The 16852-nt window shown below is 36.3% G+C and overlaps 1 protein-coding gene across 1 annotated transcript in view; it reads left to right on the forward strand.

Moving 5' to 3' along the window:
- The window catches only part of MACROD2 (mono-ADP ribosylhydrolase 2), a 1987236-nt gene that overhangs the window by 205029 nt on the left and 1765355 nt on the right, over positions 1-16852 (forward strand). The gene's annotated exons all lie outside the window — the stretch shown is intronic.

Consider the following 16852-nt stretch of genomic DNA (forward strand, 5'->3'; position numbering starts at 1 on the left):
AGAATATTTCTCTCCACTGTTTTTATTGTTTAGGGTAATGGTTCTACTAAATTAGGTACTTAAATATACCATCTGGCTATTTGTTTTCCTCATGCCACTAGGGGAATAGGTAAAAAAGGATATCGTATATTAGCTGGGATTATTGACTTTGTCTATAAAAGGAACATAGAGTTGGGACACCTGGGTGGGTCAACTGGTTAAGTGTCCAACTTCAGCTCAGGTCATGATCTCAGGGTGTGTGAGTTCGAGCCCTGCATCGGGTTCTGTGCTGATAGCTCAGAGCCTAGAGCATGCTTCAGATTCTATGTCTCCTTCTCTGTCTGCCCCACTCACGCTTTTTCTCTCTCCTAAAAAATAAAAAATAAAAAAGGGATATAGAGTTGTTTGTTGAAAGTGGACACCAAGAGAAATTTGGTAGAACCATGGGATTTCCTGAGATGTCTCTTGCTAGTACCATACAGAGTAATAAGGTTAATAGAAATTTTCTTGCAGCACTCCAGCAGAAACATTAAGGGCTAAGGCTTCTGAAAGATGGAGGTTTGGATTACTCTACTAGGCAAATAACTTATCAAGCAGTGTTTTTTGAACGTGAGCTACATTCTGTGTTCCTGAATGCAAGGTAAATGGAATGGATATTGGAGGGAAGAATTCCCAAATACTAACTAAGGCAGAAATAAGGCCATAGGTTCTTTTTTTTTTTTTATTGCTTACGGAGGACAATAATTATCTCCCTTTTCCTTTTGAAATTGGAGTTCTAGTATAAAAATGAAAATAGTTTTGGGACGCCTGGGTGGCTCAGTCGGTTAAGCGTCTGACTTCAGCCAGGTCACGATTTCGCGGTCCCTGAGTTCGAACCCCGCGTCGGGCTCTGGGCTGATGGCTCAGAGTCTGGAGCCTGCTTCCGATTCTGTGTCTCCCTCTCTCTCTGCCCCTCACCCATTCATGCTCTGTCTCTCTCTGTCTCAAAAATAAATAAACGTTAAAAAAAAATGAAAATAGTTTTCATGTTGGAAATTGATATGGTATGTGGTTACAGCTGAACTAGAAGAATTCTGGATTCTTCTAGAGATTCTAGCCTTGAAATAGTTCTTAATACTGGATGTAATTGCTGAAAATGATTTTGGATTAACTCTCTGGGGAAGACGTGTGATTATATTGCCCTTGTGGCTGGAAAGTTGGATTGTGGAGTTCTTGGATATATAGGAAACAGGGAGTGTTAGCATGTTGTGGGTACCTTTTTGGGGTAGTGCTCAGCATATAGCTATTTTCTTTCAGAGACTTTTCCCCAAAACCCATGGTGGGAGTTCTTCTGTTGGTCATGTTGGTGACATGTAGCCTTGACTCTGTTGCTACAACTGAATTACAAGAAGTTGGCAACTGACTAAAGCTGGGATACTTAGAATCTCTCTTATGGAAATTTGAAATTTGAAATCTGGTCGTTGATAGGGTTGAGTCACATTAATAGCACTGCTGCAAAGAGTAGGTTCTCAAATTCCTACTGTAGAGGTCCCCATAGTTGATTTGGTATCTGTTTTTCCTGAAAGTAGTTATTGATCTCTTTCTTCATTTCCATTGAGACTGTTTGTGTTCCATTAATAAATTCTGCTTTCTGTTTGCACTGATTATAGGTGGTTTTCTGTTTATTTCTACCAAGAGTCTTATCCTGGTCATATAAGTAAGTGGTATAAACCAAAATGGGGATTCAATACTTGAATTTTGACAATAGACTAAAAGATCTAGACTGGCAATAAGGAACAGGGAACATGTTGATCTCTTCTTCCCAAAAGCTGAAGAAAAAAAAATACCTTTTATTAGAGTTGGGAGGAATATGACTTATCTTGCAAAAGACAGTTTTCAGGTGGGGTGCCTGGGTGGCTCAGTCAGTTAAGCGACTGACTTTGGCTCAGGTCATGATCTCATGGTTCGTGGGTTTGAGCCCCACGTCGGGCTTTGTGCTGACAGCTCAGAGCCTGGAGCCTGCTTCCGATTCTGTGCCCCTGCCTTCTCTGCCCCTCCCCCGCTTATGCTGTGTCTCTCAATACTGAATAAAAGTTAAAAAAAATTTTTTTAAAAAAGACAGTTTTCAGGTAATAAAAGGAGGTAGAAGCAGTGTCAGAGCCTAAGGTTGACAGTGTTACTTAGCATTCTCACCAGAAATTTAATGTTCTTAGAAGAATAGAGAATAGATTACATACATGTTCAGTTAATATTTGTTGAATATGGAAACAAATAAATGGGGGAGAACAATCACTTTTCATTACAATCTTAGTAAAGAATGCTATGTGTCATCATTTACCGGGGCTCCTCAAATTATAGCTCACTTGCATAACCACTCCCCCAGGGTAAAACTGCAGGAGGTTCCATTCTCTCTGGGGCCATGTTCTCTTCTCTGCCACTCATCCTTGGTCAATACTATTTTAGTAGAGAGGTTTAGTTAGAGAAGTTTCAATAACTTTGACTTTTAGGGAGAAGTTTCAGAGTCTTTCTCTCTTCCCTCACAAAAGGTCTCCGGAGTTATGCAAATTTTCTAACAAATATCATTATTGCTGGAAAAAAAATAAAGTTTCACTGTCACCTTATATGATATGGGATATTAATTAGCTTGATGATAGCTATGAAAACAAATATATTCCCAAACATTTTGGACTTGTGAAAAATGGCTTGAACTTAGTAATTTATTTTTTGCTCTTATATCACTACTGGAGGGTTAGTAGGTTGGTTATTCTGCTTGGTCATTTTGGGACTCAGGTAGAGAGCCTTGCCATCATCAGCATGTGGCTCCCAATCTGTCTCCATCCCACCCAGACAGAAAAGGAAAAGAACATGGGAAGTTTGGTCCAGAGTGGAATATACCACTTCTGTCCACATTCAGTTGGCTAGAATTCAGTCTCAGAGTCACCTAACTTGCAGCAGGTCTGGGAAATGTAGTCTACTTTGTGTGCCGGAAAAAGAGAATATACATTTGGTTACCCACTATTATCTATATTTCACTCCTCAGCAATTCTGATAGTTGTTATAAAGGGGTTTTTTTGTACTTTAAAACAAAAGAAATTTGGTGCCCTTGGCTCTTTTCACCATTCCTGTAAGTTTTAGGACCTAAAAGTAAGGTTATACAAGGGGAAGAAAAGTAATAGATTTGAATAAGCTAAATTATATGCACTTACATTTTGCCATGGGTGTTCACAATCACTAAACACATTTTTGTATTCAGTCCTTGTTATCAACCTATAAAATTTTAAGCTAACTAATAATCATCCTCCAAAACAACAATTCTAAGATCAGGAAAGATAAGTCAAGCTGGGATTTGCAGATTCAGAATAAGTATTAAAGTGAGTTGGACTGGAGATGGTTCCAGGAAGCTATCAACTGGGGTAGTGTCAGGGGTAGAATCCATATATGGAGGTGGAAGAGGAAACCGATATAGGCACCTAAGAAGAGAGAAAGTAGGAGGCTCTATGCCTTATTTGTAGGGACTTTCAGTACACCTAATGTTGGGCAGGAGTCAAGCCCATGGTGTGGGTTACCTACAGAGAAGAAAGTGGTTAAATAGGCTGCCTGGCTGGAAGCAGGATTGAAGGGACAAAGCTTTACAGCACGTCTCTGGAAGAACTTTCTTACTGACTCAGGGTTAGTATGAAATCTGGTGGCTTTTGGGTTTGAAATGACTGTGATGACCAACTTTGGTTGGTGATACCAGTGGAAATAAAATATAAGATTATTCAATTATTCATATTTAGGTTTGTTGGATTTTTTTCTCAAGTCTTTATTTATTTTAATTTGAGTATAGTTGACATGTTACATGTTTCAGGTGTACATCATAGTGATTAGACAACTCTATACATTATGCTATACTCACCACAAGTGTGGCTACCATCTGTCACCATACAATGCGTTACAGTACAGTATTAGTTTATAACTAATTTGGCAGCAAAACCTGATGTGGACTGAAAAGTTGTAATCTTTCTTTATCCTGTTTAGTGTGCATTTCTATACCTTTTGTGGAAGATATATTAATATATTTGATTAACGTATGCTGCCCCAGACCCCACTTAAGGTGAATGTTGGATAGCTTCCAATTTATTCCCCCAGATTCACTTTCTACCCAGTTATGTGCCTGGGAGGCTGACTTTCTACAATCTATATTTAGAGGCAACCTTACATTCTGTTTTCCTATTGGATTTGGCCAGTGGAAGTTGTTGGAAAGAAATTGGACAGAGGAGGCAAGTGAGGATGTGTATTTAATTTACCTAGCTCCCTGCATGAGGGGTCATCATACTGTGTCTGTAGATCAAAGTTCTCATCACCTAAAAGGCTAGCCATTCCCCACAAGCCTTTCAGTATGTAGCTTTCAGTGACCGTTGCCTTCCCATACTTTATCTGGCTTCAGGATGGTAATAAATCACCACAATACTAGCCCCAGTTTGCTGAGCAAATCCTTTGTGGTTTCTCTCCACCTTGCTGACACCTTGGTAAATAGAGCCTTTATTAAATTTTCCTCAAATTATCCAAATTTGAACATGTCACCTAGTTGCTACTAGTACCTTGAAAGATGTAGAATATCATTTGTGAAATATGTACTGAATTAATTGTTTTCTAAATACACATACACACATTCTAAATTATAAAACACATCTGTCCACAAGGATTTGGGATAAAGGATTATGGATCTGTATTCTGATGATATTAGTATAGGAGTTTTACCATAAATTGTTGCTCTGTTCAAAAGCTCCTGTTAATATTCAGTTAAACAGAGCATTTAAATGGTCTACCAATAATGCCATTAACACTTCAGTACTAAAAAAATAAAATTATCACTGAACTACCAGTTGAAATAAATACCTCAAAGTATGTACAGCATTTGGAGGCAGTTTCATAATTATAATAAACTTGCCTTGGTTACTTTCCTTAAGAGGAAAAAAGTTGCAGAAAGATTAGATCTCAATTCCACTTAAGCTTCTTCATCAACAAAGCCTCAAGGGGCTTCACAAGAGCCTTAAGAAAGGGTGCCAGCGATAACATAACTTTATTTAAATTACTCACCTTTTCTCAGTGCTTCAATGAAAATCAATTCAACCCTTCAGGTGTTGAATTTTTGCCAGTTTATGACCATATATTTTATATGTAGCTCTTGAGTGATGAAAATAACAGAATTTAGAGTCTGGGAGGCTACCTTTGGGTCTCGACTCTGTTATACCACCTGACTCATTTTGAGTCTGTAACCTGATTACTGTAGTTATTGTCTCTAAAATGGGGTAAAAACACCTAACTTTCAGGATCCCGAGGGGTAAATAGAGTAATTGAATTAGTCACCTAGTTTGAAGCTATGCTAATAGTAAGAGCTTGAGTGTTTCTCAAACCTGAATTAGTTTGTGAAGACAACTGCTCAGTAGAGGATGGTGTGTCCTTGGGACTGCAGTATGCCACCACTGTTGTGGCATTTGTCTCCTTATGGACCGACCAGAACCTCCCGGTTTCACATGTGAAAACTATAACCCATTTGTGGCACATGACTACAACAGAATGAAGTGGTAATGTGAATTTTGCCAGAGAAGCAAGGAGCTGAACAGAATGAGTGTTGTTATTTGTTCATGACCACATAGTTTTTTCTTTCCATTAATTCACAAATATTATATTTAGCACTTTAATATTTAATGTAATGTTAATAAATGTTAATCAACATTTTTAATCCATAAAATGTAGCATATAGACATGATATTTTTATATCTTACCTCAATGTGATAAGTTTTAAACTTTGATGTAATTCTCTATTTCAAGCATGAAGAATTCCATGCTATGAAGCTACACAATTGCTAGAGAAGGGTCATATAGTTGACTCTGAGCTTCTAGTGGCTAAAGAAAAAAAAAAAGCCAAGTACAAGATTCCTAAGTGTTCTTAGTTGCTTCCTGGTACCAAGACCTGAGAATAATTTCTTCTGAGGGCCTTACAAAGTGGCATACATACATTGATAATTTTCATAAGCAATTTTGACGACAGAAACAGAGCCTTTGGAAATAAACCCAAATATAGAAAACAGCTTTGTTGAACCAGATAGTCCTGTGAAAGTTGGTGTATTTTACTGGCCTATGGTTTTAATAGTGATTATGGATAAGAAATAATTGTCCTTTTGTCTGTTTTATTATTCATTATAAAAATTAGCAACTAACTCTGTAGATTGGGAGAACAATATGGCATAACAAGTTTTTCTCTGGTGTTCAAAATAAATACTGTATTTAAAATTAATTGAAATCTGGGATTATGGTTAAGATAAAATGTTGATATTTCTAAATTAAAAGTTTTCTTTATGATTTTTTTCCATTATTCTTCTCTTCCAATTAATATTCCATCTGAGAAGGAAAGGAAGTCTGAAAAGGGATTAAAAGAAGTCATTAATAAAATGAAGCACATTTAATGGGAATATGGTTATCATGTAGTTCAAAGAAAATTTCACTGTGTCTCTTACTAATTGCTATTTTGTGCCCCCAGTTGCCTTGCTTATCTTAAGATGGTTTCAGCTTTAGGAGATATGTAAACTAAAACAAAAAAGATTTTATATATATATATATATATATATATATATATATATATATATATATATATATATATATATTTACATATATATGTAAAATTATTTAAAATAGACCAAAGTTAAGGGATAAGTATTATTTAATAATTGAAGTATGTAGGTTGGTTGACTTTAAACTCGTTAAAGTCTTTGTTACTTTAGGAAGAATGTCACACAGTTTGAGAAATTATTAAATCATTATCACCATCACCTCTCTATTATAGTTGTAGCTACCTGTCTTGCATGGCAACTGTGAGGACTACACTCATGCTCAAAATCATAAAAAACCAAAACAGGAAGACCACCTAATGCCATCCCCTTCTTCCACAGTCAACTCTGCTTCAGTTTTTTTTTCTGCTTGTCTTGAATTCTCTAGAGTTCTTTGGATAGTTTATTTGTTTGACTATTTATCTAAATGTTGTGGGGTTTTTGTTTTTGTTTTTGTTTTTTTTTTTTTTTAGAGAGAGAGAGAGAGAGAGAGCAAGCAGGGGTGAGGCAGAGAGAAAGGGAGACACAGAATCTGAAGCAGGCTCCAGGTCTGAGCAGAAAGCACAGAGCCGGATGCAGGGCCCAAACTCATGAACCTTGAGATCATGACCTGAACCGAAGTCGGACGCTTAACTGACTGAGCCACCCAGGTGTCCCCAGATATTTATTTTTTATGTTTTGTCCGGAGTTTATAGTTGGCCATATCAGAAGAGGGCATGATTATATTTCTGCCTAAATTTCCAAGATCTTTTAAAATTAAGACATTTAATTTTTATCCTGCATTTAATCTATTATAATCTTAAGTATTTCCACCTGGGAATTTATCCAGCAGTGTTCTGATAACCATTCCAATTCTTTTAGATGCTGTAGACATTGTTGCTTTAGGATATGTTTTTTTTTAGTTGCATAACAATAATACTTAAAAATTCTTATCCTTTGATGGGAATGAAACTAACATCTTTCTTTTTTCTTTCTTTCTTTCTTTCTTTCTTTCTTTCTTTCTTTCTTTCTTTCTTTCTTTCTTTCTTTCTTCATTTATCTTCTTTGTATATGATTGGGATTTGGAAAGAGAGAGTTTTAATTCTAATCCCAGTCTGCTGGGTAAACTTTCACTTTTTTCACTTCAATTTCCTCACCTGTAAACCCAGGTAATAATCCATACTGTGCAGTTTTGTTTTGAAATCATGCTTGTTAAGAGGTTAACACCTTGGAAAACAATGAGTGCTCTATAAGGGTAGATATTATGGTTAGATACCCCTTCCAGACTTACTTCTGATTCTTAGATTGGGGAACTAGATTTTTTGCTCATACTTCAACCTTTGGGTTTTTGAAAGTGAAAATGATTTTGGAGAACAGATTGGAGTTTATTTTTGAATAGTGAAAATAAGCCTTTGTAATGTTCAGGAGCAAAATTAAATTCAGCTTTCAGAATTAGCCATAAGAAAGACAAGTGATATTATTTTAAGTGTTCAGATATTCATATAAGTTTTGTTTGCTCACATAAGGAATGGCTTGGAAGTATATCAATAGTGTGTACAGTCTTGAAGAATCATAAGGGCCAGAAAGTACCTGAATCTTAACCTCAGATATGTCTGGTAGGGATTTAATGATTACCTATTGGGATGTCAGGCCCTTCTTAGACACTGTATGGTTGACAAAGAGTAAGAAGGCAAGGTACCCTTGCCTTGAGGCTCTCATGCCATTGAATGATAGCTCCAGGAGAGTCTTCTGGTGAGCAGTGCTCTATGGAACAGGGAAACAGTTGTTCCAAACTCTTCTTATTAGTCAGGGTTCTTCACAAAGACAGATCCAAGAGAGAGAGATGGATTTATTTTCAGAAACTGTGGAGGCTTGGCAAGTCCAGAATCTTTAGTGTAAGCCAGTAAGCTAGAGACCTAGGGAATAGGTTTTAATTTTAGCACAGAGGTGATCCACTGACAAAATTCCTTCTTATTCCAGGGAGGTAAGTTTTTTCTATTAAGCCCTTAAATTGATTAGATGAAGCCCACTAATATATATGGAGAATAATTTGCTTTATTAAGAGTCTATTGATCTAGGTGTTAAACTCATCTAAAAATATCTTCACAGAAACATCTAGAATAATGTTTGATCAAATATTTGGGGACTAAGACCTAGCCAATTTGACAAATAAATGTAACATCACAAGGACACATTCTTGGAGTTTGCCTTGGACTTCATAGCAGATTCAACCTTATATGGTTCTCCAGCCCTTAAGCTTTCATCATTTAGTATTTCTTTCCTGAGTTTGTTCATCACTGTGCTTGAAGCTACTTTGACTGCTAGTGTTGCCGAGTCCTTGTGCCTATCTGACATACCATTAGCTTTAGTTGTTTCAGTGTTCATGTTCTATGCAGACTCTGTTTGGCCTTCTCCCCTGGGCAATCCCATGTTCAACCTTGATCCTAGCCTACTTTAGTCTCCTGAATAGTTGACTTGGCCACTAGATTCCTGACTAAAAGCAGGACACTAATAGCTCTTAGGCAGCCATTAGTGTCTAGAAATTTAATCTCTTCCCCTTAGCTTTGTATGTTATTTAGAAGTTATTGGGATTTCTGGTATTTTTATTATAAATTTCAAATACTTCCAGTCTTTGCTAATAGTTTTTACAGAACATTGTATTTGATTTGGTGTATTTCTTTTAGGCTTTGGGTAGAGCTCATTTATTGTAAGGCCATTCCTGTCCTCTTTGTTCTGTCATCAGTGTTTTGTGAGGAGGAGTAATTATTAGATATACTGCTATTCTTCTAATAATTGAACATGTGTGGTACTCATGACCTCCGTAACAGCCCTCTTATTTTGTTCCATTATGACTTTTATTCTCAGAGGCCTGTGGTTTTCAAATGCCACTGTTTGGAATAGTTGTCTGTAGACTTGTTTCCATGGTACTTATACCCTTAAACTAGCCACCCTACCTGATACAATATTCCAGTGAGTTCTGTGCTTGCTGCTCAGTGTTTCAGATTGCATCTGACTTCCTGGGATTAAATTCCAGATGTTGTTTTACAGCCTGCCATCTGCCTGACTGAGAAAGTTTCTTTCAGGTTGTAAGTCAGATGTGTGTTCACTAACCTTTAAAAATCTTATTTATTAGGTCTCCATTTGTTAGTATTTTTTTCTCTAATGGCATGATAATTTGTTTTCCCTTCAGAATAATTGCAGTGTGGAAACAATTCTAGCTTAAAAACTGTATCAAATGATTTCATTGGTTATATTTTAGTAGCTTAGAATATCACAGAAAAGAAGTATTTTCTTCTGCTTTGAAATGGGAAACTTAAATCAGGGGACTTTTAGTCTGTAAACATAACCGCTTTTCAAAAACAAATATGAAAAATAGTATGGCAACAATAAAAGCTGATTCACCTAATAGCCTGCTCTGATATTTGGTCTTATTTTACAAATACAATAGATATATATTAACATGTAGTTATTCTCTTTGAAAAAGTATATTCATTTCTTTTTAGGTGTACTTAGCTTTTCAAATATGATTCCCACAGTCTCCTGTGTATTGTAAAAAATGATTACTGAAACAATTGCACTTTGAAGTACAGTAGTTGAAATATTCAGATCAATATCACCATTTAAGCCTTTAATATAACCTTATTTATGTCAATCAAATCACAAATGTAGTTTGCTAAAGTAGAAACTACTTGATTTCAGTGCAATTATAGCAGACTAATCAATCAGTATTGCAAAATATAGATTTTTATAATGAGATTCTAAATGGATATTGATTTTAGTTTTCTGTGTTAATATTAAGAACAAGTGGTCTCAAACTTAGGTGGTCAAAAATATTGTTTATAAGGTAGTTGTTTGAAACTTTTATGTGCTCTTTACAGAAACTAGAGTAATAATGTAAGTTCCCAGGCCCACCCACAAAAGCCTATTTAAACCATAGTTGAATCAAAAATGGTGTATTAATGGTGGCTTAACTTACTAATTGTGTGAAACCACTGTAACTCCTGATTTTCTTTGTTTTTCTGGCTCTTGAACATGAGAGAGAAGTTTTTGAGGGATATAGGCAGTATATGTGTGTGGTTAGAATACAAGTAAGAAAAATGGTTGTTGATCACTGCAGGTGGAGTTTGGATATAGAAGCTTCATGGATTGGAGAGGTGCTGAACATCAGGGAGTGAACAGAGGGAAGTTATGACCTCTTAGGGCCTAGTAGCAGCAGGAATGGTCCTTTTCCCCTTAGTAGAGAACCTCAGTGTTTCCATACATCAATTGATGAAGTAGTGAGGGTGTGTCCTGTCAGAGGTCCTGGTGATGATAGCTGTTATATATAATCTGAGTGTTTGTAAGGATCTAGTGTCTAGTGTTTGGCAAGATTTAGATGCCAACTTTACATTTTTTAGGACCTACTGGTCCAGGGCTTTTAAATTTTTCTTTGCTTTTAAAAATTAACTTAATTACGGGGCACCGGGGTGGCTCGGTCAGTTAAGCATCTGACTTCAGCTCAGGTTATGATTTCATGATTTGTGAGTTCAAGTTCCCTGTTGGGCTCTGTGCTGACAGCTCAGAGTCTGGAGTCTGCTTCAGATTCTGTGTCTCCCTCTCACTCTGCCCCTCCTCCACTCATGCTTGCGCACTCTCTCTCTCTCAAAACTAAATTAAAAAATTAAAAAAAAAATAAAAATTTAGTTACAAAGAACAGACTCAATACTGCTAAGATGTTAGTTCTTTCCAGTTTGGGGTCAACACATCCCAAGTATAAACTGAAAAACTATAAAACTTCTAGGAGATAGCATAGGACAAAATATAGGTGATCTTGGGTTTGGTGATGACCTTTCAGATACAACACCAAAGCATGATCTGTGAAAGAAAAAATTGACATGTAGGACTTGACTAAAATCAAAAATTTCTGTTGTGTGAAAGGTACTATGAAGATAATGAAAAGATAAGCCACAGTCTGGGAGAAAACTTTGCAAAACATGTATCAGATAAAGAACTGGCATCCAAAACATAAAGAATTCTTAAATCCAAACAACAAGAAAACAAAAAGTGGGCAAAAGATCTGAATAGGTACCTCACCAAAAGGCATATACATACCGCAGCAAGCATATGAAAAGATGTTCAACATCATATGTCACTAGGGAATTTTATATTAAAACAACAATGAGCTATCCCTGTACACTCATCATAATGGCTAAGCCCCAAACACTGACAACACCAATTCTGGTGAGGATGTGAAGCAACAGGAACTCTCAGTCATTGCTGGTGGGATGTAAAACAATACAGTATGTTTGGAATACAAGTTGGCAGTTTCTTATAAAGCTAAGAGCCATATGAGCCAGCAAGTGTTCCTAGCTGTTTACTGAAATGAGTTGAAATCTAATATCCACACAAGAACCTGCACATGAATGTTTAGTTTATAGCAGCTTATTTATGACTGATCTGGACTGGAAGCACCAAGATGTCTTTTGGTAGGTGAATAGATAAACTGGTATGTTCATGCAATAGAATATTATTCAGTGATCTCAGAAATGAGCTATCAAGTCACAAAAGACGTGGAGGAACCTTAAGTATATACTGCTAAGTGAGAGAAAGCCAGTTTGAAAAGGCAGTGTAGTGTCTGATCCAGCTATGTGACATTCTGGAAAAGGCAAAACCATAGAGACCGTAAAAAGATCAGTGGTTGCTAGAGGATGTAGGAGAGAAATGGATGGGTAGAGTTCATGGCATTTTTAGGGCAGTGAAATTATTGTGTATTATACTGTAATGGTAGGTTTGGCAAAGCTCATAACACTGCACAGCACAAAGAGTCAACCCTAATGTAAACTGTGGACTTTAGTTAATAACAACATATCAATATTGATTAACCGATTGCAATAAAATGTATCACATCAATTCAGTATGATAATAAGAGGGGCAACTGTGGGTCAGGGAGAAAGTATGGGAACTGAACTTTCTGCTCAATTTTTCTATAAACCAAAAACTGACCCATTTAAAGAAAAAGTAATAAAACCCACTAAAAATGCATCAGAAAACAAAAACCCTACATATACTACCAATTGCTAATAATATCAGCCGTTTCCATAATTCTCTAGTGACTTAAGGAAATACTTGAATTTTAACAATTATGAAATCATATTCATGTGATTCTAGGGCTCGTTAGCATATCTTTAGCAATATGGGAGTTTGTTCTACAGATTGCTTTATTATTGCTTCTGAAATACCATATCTATAATCTATCTATCATTAATCTTCCAATGTTCTCTCTCTTTAAAAGCTAAGTTGCTGAGGGATGTTGCAACTTTTCTGTGCTTAAACTTGTTTACATTTTTAATGACAAATTTTGGCTTAGGTGTTAACTTTATAATTCACACTATTGCCAAGCTTTCCAAATCAATGCAGAATATAGTAAAATAGTATTAACTAATTTAGAGTAAATAATCACATCATTTTTTGTTTATTCATTTAATACTCCAAAAAATTAACATCCTGTCTTAGAATTTTGGTTACTCTCTTTTTAAACCTGATAAGTTAAACAATGGTTATCTAATGTCTTTGTGGTGGTTGTTACCCATTTTAGGTAGAAATATTTCACACTTAAAAATTTTCTTAATTTTTAAATTTTTTTCTTAATTTCTTAATAGTGGCGCCTGTTAGCATCTGACCTTTGATTTCAGCTCAGGTCATGATCTCATGATTGTCAGATCAAGACCTGCATTTGGCCTCACACTGAGCATGGAGCCTGCTTAAGAGTCTCTCTCTCTGTCTCTGTCTCTGTCTCTGTCTCTCTCTCTCTCTCTCTCTCTGTCTCTCTCTCTCCCTCTCTCTCTGTCTCTCTCTCTCTGTCTCTATCTCTCTGCTCCTGGGTGGCTCAGTTGGTTAAGCATCCCACTTTGGCTCAGGTCATGATCTCACTGCTAGTGAGTTCCAGCCCTGCGTTGGGCTTTGTGTTGACAGCTTGCAGGTAGGAGTGTGGAGCCTGCTTCTGATTCTCTCTCTCTCTCTGCCCCTCTCCTGTTCATGCTCTCTCTATCTCTCTCTCTGTGTCAAATATAAATAAACATTAAAAAAAATATTCTCTCTCTCTCTCTCCCTCTCCCCCTGTCCTCTGCTTGTGTTTGTTCACTGCCTTTCTCAAATAAAATTTTTTATCTTAATAAAGTACCTATCTTTTTAATATTTTTCTAAGTATTTTATAATAGGAGATATGATATGACTTGAGTGCTTTGGAAAAAGATGTTGATAAGGGATTCATTCTGGGAACTATATATGATAAATAGATTAAATACAATTAATGCCAGTGTGAGTGAATTTTAATTTGAATGGCACACTCAATTATTTTTCATTTCTCTCACTAAAGAAAACATTTTGTTTTCTGGAGGAAAACCTCTGTGTCATTTATCTCAGTAGAATGAGCATCATAATAGTACTTAAAGTTATAGGATTGTTGTTAGGATTACACAAATTGCAGAAAGTGCTTAAGACAGTGTCTGTCAGTCACACTGTAAATATTCAGTAAATCTTCTTGATGGTTCTGATCTGATGTTATTACTATGAAATTTCACGAGCTGTTGAAGGTAATGGCATAGTGTGCCGTGAAGGTGTTAGCACTGGAACCCTGTTGATGAGTGAGCAATAGGAATCTTGTGGCTACGTTATTGAAGCTCTTACCAAAGAGTGTCCTGAGTCTTAGAATGAAGTCTCGGAATGTGCTACTTTGTAAACTTCTTGGCTGTATATTACTAGTGTCTCCTATTTCACCTATTATTTCCCGGAAGTACATATTTCTTGAAGTTGTATAGTTATACATTCAAACAAAATTAGAAAGTGATCTTGTATTAAACATTGTTTTATTTAAACTATTTGAGTTGTTTTGGATTATTTAAGCTCTCTGCATGTTTGAGTGTATGCTGTGTTCTATGTGCTGTATTGTTAATAACTTTTGTCTCTTTGCACATTGAATGGCTTCTGTTTTTCTAGTTTTTTCTGTTCCCGATGTCACACCTCATATTGCTCTAGCTCTCCTTTCTTCCCTCCTCCATGTATGTATATGCAAAGCCTTTACAAACAGACACACACACACACACACACACACACACACACACACACGCAGATTTTTGGACCTTACAGTTAAGCTGCATTTTTGTCAAAAGGCTTTAAAAATCCTAGAGTGAATGCAGCTGCCTATTCCTTCCTTTGGGAGATCAGCATTACTCATCAACTCAAATATTCTTGCTTCACCTCTTTGCTCACTGTTTTGGATATGCTCTGCAGAGTACTTAAATACTTGCACTTTTAATGCATCAGAATTAACTGGTTATTATGTTTTGAAGGTCAAATATGAAATGCATCAAAGTAATTTTTTAACCAACCTTTACTTTTTCTTTTAATGTTGGGTGGGGGCATCCACATAATTTCTATTTATACTTGGTAATCAGAACTTGGTATAAGGGCAGTCTAAACAGAGAAGTTCTATCACTCTAGGGAGATTAAAAAGATATCTGAGGACGCCTGGATGGCTCAGTTGATCGAGCGTCTGATTCTTGATTTCTGCTCAGGTCATGATCTCACAGTACTGAGTGGTAGCCCCATATCAGGCTCTGTGCTGGGCAGAGAGCCTGCTTTGGATTCTCTTTCTCCTTGTACCCTACTCTCTAACACTCTCCTTATCTCTCAGAATAAATAAACATGTAAAAAAGTATCTAGGGGCATCTGAGTGGCTCAGTCGGTTGAGCGTTGGACTTCAGCTCAGGTCATGATCTCATGGTTCATGGGTTCAAGCCCCATGTCGGGCTCTGTGCTGACAGCACGGAGCCTGCTTAGGATTCTCTGTCTCCCTCTGTCTCTGCCCCTCCCCTGCTCGTTCTCTCTTTCTCTCTGTCTCTCTCTAAAATAAATAAACATTAAAAAAGTGTCTAGTTATATAAGCCCAAATCAAGCCACATCTCTAGATTAATATTTCCAAATGTGAAAAGGATAAAATTTATATTATGAACATCTGTAGATTTAACTTAGTAAAGCCTAAAATCATAATAGAAAATATTTCAATTTCAGTTCTTAAAATATGAAAGAGAGGACGTTGATTGTACAATAAAGTATTTTGCATAATGAAAATTTTTGGCACACACAAATACAGCAAAATTTTCAGAAGATAGCCCACATGAACATAAAAAAATTTAATGGAAATTAGATACCCTTATTTTCACCAGTAGTGAATAGTTTAACATTACTGTGTATTACACGTTATGGATTAATATTAGGACCTTGAGTAAGCCCATTTTCAGAGATATGAAGCATCTCTTCCTAATGGTAAAATTGAACTTGGTGAGTTGTAATACAGGAATACCGCATTTCTTTTCCTTGGCAGTTTATAGCCCCACATTAAAATGATGATGATAGTAATAATAGCTAACATTTATTGATTGCTTATTATGTCAGGTGTTATATTTGCTGCTATTATTCCAATTTTGCAGGTTAGGAAACAGGCCACAGTGGTTAAGCTTGCACAAGCTTACACAACTAGTGGGAAGGCTGTGATTCAAATTCCAGGCAGTAGGACTCCTGAGCTCACATTTTGAACTGCTAAACTCCATTGCCTCCAACACAACTAAGATAACTCATTTTTCTCCCTTAAATTGCCTTGAAAGATATTATGAAGAAATACCTCAGCCAGCTGCAGAGGGACAACCAACTACATTTATTTTTGGAAATGATAAGGAGTTGTTGGGCCCTATACATAGACTTGTAGAGCAATTGCATAACATGGTCTATCTGTGTAGATTACACTTTTTTCACAATTCGTTTAGCTACTTGCGTTTGGTATCATTTTCTTTCAACCTGAAGCACATCAGATGCAGATTTACTGGGACATTCACACTCTATTTTGGTTTTAAAAGCTGCAGACCTCATTTACCAGTGCATGAACAAATAGCCATTTGGAACTACCCCATCCTTTATAGGCTTAACTTTTCTTTTTTGCTGGAAGGGAATATTTGTGGAAATATTGTTTTTATTATAATGGAAATACTGCTTGTAGACTAACCCACTGAGTGGATTGATTGAACATTAAGAAACAAGTTGCTTAGCATATCTAACCAAGTTTCTGAAGAGACCCTTCACATTTATTTGGAAAGATTCATTTTCATACCCTCCTCCCCTTCTTTTTTTGGTCTCTGAACAGGAAGCCCATATATATTTTTAAAGCCAAATCCAGACTCTTTTGTTTTGCTTGTGCTGTATCCTACAATTTCAAAGTCAAGGTGTAAAATTGGACTGGTCTTTCCTTAGAGTGGTTCAAAATTGAAAAACAGTTTGATTTCATATTCATT

This window comes from Acinonyx jubatus, chromosome A3, assembly GCF_027475565.1.
Source record: "Acinonyx jubatus isolate Ajub_Pintada_27869175 chromosome A3, VMU_Ajub_asm_v1.0, whole genome shotgun sequence".
Lineage (NCBI taxonomy): Eukaryota > Metazoa > Chordata > Mammalia > Carnivora > Felidae > Acinonyx > Acinonyx jubatus.